At 41.7% G+C, this 4820-nt stretch overlaps 1 protein-coding gene across 1 annotated transcript in view; it reads right to left on the bottom strand.

The window, feature by feature from the left end:
• Positions 1–4820, bottom strand: part of UPF2 (UPF2 regulator of nonsense mediated mRNA decay) — a 48174-nt gene that overhangs the window by 37379 nt on the left and 5975 nt on the right. The gene's annotated exons all lie outside the window — the stretch shown is intronic.

Genomic DNA, 4820 nt, shown 5'->3' on the forward strand with positions numbered 1-4820 from the left:
TATATATATATATATATATATATATATATATATATATATATATATATATATATATATATATATATAGGTCTTTGGTCATTCGGGTTCTCTCCCGCGTAAAATTGGAAGTGTCCTGGCGACGTTTCGACGAAGTCACATTCGTCATCTTCAGGCTAGTGTCTTCAGCTTCGTGCTTCTGGGAGTACAATTTAATTTATTAAATTGTACAATTTATACAATTGTACAATTTATACAATTGTACAATTTATACAATTTAATTATTAATATTTATGCCAGTTCACGCGGAGAAAACAAAACAAAGTAGTAAATGCAGCCCAAATCTCTAAACAGTTCTCAAACGTAATTTCTGGAAGTAAAATGCTGGTTCAAATATAAATGAGTGATTCAAAGCGTTGAAAAAAAAAGAGATATGCTTCTAATCTTATAGTCTTGCAATATAAAAGCATACAGTATCCTTTGTTTTGTCCTCCAGTTTGTTTCAAAAGCTATTGGTACATTATTGCACAGGACAAAAGCACCTCCGAACTAGAACCAAATGAATGCATGAAATAACTTATATTATAAAGGAGTTATACACATGACCATACAAATATTATCACTAGGAGTAGTAATATTATGGTCGTAAGTCGAAGATTGCCTGTACAGCAGTACTAGACATAACTGAAGTGGCAATTGGGCTCCACTAGTCTAAAGAAAAGAAGAAATAGGGGAGACATCATAGCAGTGTTCCAGTATTTGAGGGGCTGCCACCAAGAAGAGGGGATCACATTATTCTCCAAAGCACCAGAGGGAAGGACGAGAAACAATGGTTGGAAACTGACCAAAGAGAGAAGCAACCTGGAATTAAGGAGAAACTTCCTGACAGTGAGGACAATCAACCAGTGACACAGCTTGCCTCCAGAAATCGTGGAGATTTTTAAGAAGAGGCTAGACAGTCACTTGTCTGAGATGGTATAGGTCAGTGGTGGGGAACCTATGGCACGGGTGCCAGAAGCGGCACTCGGAGCCCTCTCTGTGGGCACAGGTGCCGTTGCCCCAGCCTTGCCTCCCCCGTGACCCCCTCCTCAGCAGCAGACACCCTGGAGGAGAGTCGTCCCAGAGCGTGGCCCACGGAGAGCAGTGCAGCCAAGGACATGGCAGCCAGAGTAGACAAGATTCTGCCCTCACGCCCCATCGTGCACAGTTGATGCTGCGGGGCGCGGGCAGAGGGAGTGGCCGCCATGGTGCTGCTGGGCGATCTGCAGTGGGCCTTGGAGGCAGTGAGTGGCCCTGCGGGCAGGCGGGGTGGGAGCTGGGCGGGGGCGGGTTTTGGGCACTCGGTCTCTAAAAGGTTCGCCATCACTGGTATAAGTTCTCCTGCTTGACTGGGGGCTGGACTAGAAGACCTCCAGGTCCCTCCTATCCTATCCTATCCTATCCTATCCTATCCTATCCTATCCTATCCTATCCTATCCTATCCTATCCTATCCTATCCTATATTCTACATTCTGTTCTATTTCTATTTTATTCCTATTCTATTCTATCCTATTTCTTATTCTATTCTATTCCTCATTCTATTCTATTCTATTCTATTCTATTCTATTCTATTCTATTCTATTCTATTCTATTCTATTCCTTATTCTATTCCTTATTCTATTCTATTCTATTCTATTCCTTATTCTATTCCTTATTCTATTCATCATTCTATTCTATTCTATTCTATTCTATTCTATTCTATTCTATTCTATTCTATTCTATTCTATTCTATTCCTTATTCTATTCTATTCTTTATTCTATTCTATTCTATTCCTAAATAGAACTAATTCACCGTTGTGGAACTCAATAGGTTAAAATATCTGGAATGAAAAATTACAGCAGGGCTTCAATCAGCAAACATTGAAAAGGGTGGATTAATAAAATGCAAAGGTAGTATCTAGAGAGAAAAAAAATTAAGAGAACACAGATGTAGCAAATGGGTTTACGGAAATAAAATGGGTATCCGTTTGTTGTCCTTAATGGGAAGCTAACCACCCATTCCAGGTAGCCCTCGACCTACGACCACAATTGAGCCCAAATTTTCTGTTGCTAAGCGAAACGGTTTTTAAGTGAGTTTTACCCCATTTTACAACTTTTCTCGACACAGCCGTTAAGGGAATGACTGCAGGAGATACGTTAGCTGCACCGTTGTTAAGTGAATCCGGCTTCCCCCGTTGACTTTGCTTGTCAGAAGGTCACAAAAGGGGATCACGTGACCCCGGGACACTGCGACCGTCATAAATATGAGTCAGTGGCCAAGCACCTGCACACTGATCATGTGATCGCGGGGGTGCTGCAATAGTTCTAAGTGTGAAAAACAGTCCTAAGTCCCTTTTTTTCAGTGCCGTTGTAACTTTGAACGGTCACTAAACGAACTGTCGTAAATCAAGAGTAGCTGCACTGCCTTCTGTTCAATTGAAGGCCTGGCCCCCCGTTAAGTCACAGAAGACAAGCACTCAGGAGCCAGAAGAGGAAGAACCCAAAACTGCATATTGGCTGCACACATCAAAGGCCTTCTAGTGTTTCAGGCAACAACAGATCCAGTGACAGGCAGCTGATCTGAACGACAAAACCACAACGCCTCCGGTTGCCTCTTGAAACTCTACGCTTCGGAAACACAACCACACTTGATTTCCCGCAACCCGATCAGCAGCAATTTTTGTTCCCCCCTTTTGCAGAAGTTCCCATCGAAAGAAAACGTTACAGCAGTGGTTCTCAACCTTTTTAATGTCGCGACCCCAACCGGTCGTAAGTCGAGGACTAAACCGGTCGTAAGTTGAGGACTAAACCGGTCGTAAGTCGAGGACTAAACTGGTCCTAAGTCGAGGACTAAACCGGTCATAAGTCGAGGACTAAACCGGTCGTAAGTCGAGGACTACCCAACCGGTCGTAAGTCGAGGACTTTCCCTGCCCGGGAGCACCGCGCATGCGTAGTTCCGCCCCCTGCGCCGGCCGAGGCGTAGCTGGCAAGCGGCAGAGACGGAGCAGGCCGACCACCAGCTGGCCCAGCTCAAGGGAGGTAAGGCACCCGCCGGAAAAGGGGGAAAAAAATGGCGGACAAAAAAAAATGGCGGACAGCCTTGCTTGGCGACCCCTGTGAAATGGTCGATCGACCCCAAATGGGGTCCCGACCCACAGGTTGAGAACCACTGCGTTACAGCATTGACGGGTGCCCTGCGTCCCAAATTTTGGCCTGAGATGCATCTACATCAGGTAGAGTCAATGCCCAGGTTGAAGTCAACCTGTGGCAACTCTTACGTGTTCATTCTTCGGGGAAAGATTAAAGATTTAAAAGCTCTACCGCGCCGGTGGAGTTCTTCCAAAATTGGTAAGGTGTTTGGTTTAAATTCTAACATTGGAATGTTTTTAAAAGCAGCGGACTGTTCGGGCGGAGTTCAAATCCAGATGCGAAGAGCAGCGAAGAAGGAATACGAGATGGTGGCTTTTAGTGCAAAATAGTAGTACAACTCTGTCTATACTGCAGCTTGTTATGGAAAAATGAGAATAAACTCACTGTGAAGACGTTGGCAGGTGCTGCCTGAATGTCAACAAAATCTTCCAACAAAAAAAGCAATCTGTTAGCAAACAGCAAAAGGAGAGTCTCTTCGAAAACACAATTCTTCGTCTTTGGGATTAACAAAGATGATTAGGGGACTGGAGGCCAAAGCATATAAGGAACGGCTGCTGGAATTGGGTATGTCTAGTTTAATGAAGAGAAGGACCAGGGGGGACATGATAGCAGTCTTCCAATATCTCAGGGGCTTCCCCAAAGAAGAGGGAGTCAAGCTATTCTCCAAGGCGCCTGAAGGCAGGACAAGAAGCAACGGATGGAAACTGATCAAGGAGAGAAGCAACCTAGAACTAAGGAGAAACTTCCTGACAGTGAGGACAATTAACCAGTGGAACAATCTGCCTCCAGAAGCTGTGAATGCTCCAACACTGGAGGTTTTTAAGAAGAGACTGGACAGCCATTTGTCCGAAATGGTATAGGGTTTCCTGCCTGAGCAGGGGGTTGGACTTGATGACCTCCAAGGTCCCTTTCAACTTTATTATTATTATTATTATTATTATTATTATTATTATTATTATTATTATTATTATTATTATTATTATTATTATTACTATTATTATTACTACTACTACTACTACTACTACTATTATTATTATTATTATTATTATTATTACTATTATTATTATATAGACAAAGCTCCGTATGTGGGGCTTATTATTATTATTATTATTATTATTATTATTATTATTATTATTACTATTATTATTACTACTACTACTACTACTACTACTATTATTATTATTATTATTATTATTATTATTACTATTATTATTATATAGACAAAGCTCCGTATGTGGGGCTTAGGCCCCGAAATAAAGAGCAAAGGCTGTTGTGGTTCCATGCTTTGTGTTATAAACGTAGTGAATATGTTTCAATATTCAATGCACCTTCTTTACGAAAGCAAATACAACAAACACAAAACTGACATTAATCTCAGAGGAACCTAACGGGCAAATTCCAAAGAGCAACAAAAAAAAAAGTCTTGTTAAACAAAAAAGAATACTAAATGCCTATGAAAACAATACTTTTTACCGGGCCAATCGAAGGCGTATAAAAATAATGCGCTGTCGTGTTTCAAGCAAAAAGTGGAAAGACAAATAAAGGTAACCGATGTTAAGCTATGTTGCTGTCAGCAAGATTAACCTTGTTTAGGATCGGTAATAGAAACTTTTTATCGGTTACAGAATTCATCTGTTTGACATCAGGATCGGCAATTAAAAAAAAGAGAGAGAGA

This window comes from Protobothrops mucrosquamatus, unplaced genomic scaffold (assembly GCF_001527695.2).
Source record: "Protobothrops mucrosquamatus isolate PMUCROS unplaced genomic scaffold, P.Mucros_1.0 scaffold3116, whole genome shotgun sequence".
Classification (NCBI taxonomy): domain Eukaryota; kingdom Metazoa; phylum Chordata; class Lepidosauria; order Squamata; family Viperidae; genus Protobothrops; species Protobothrops mucrosquamatus.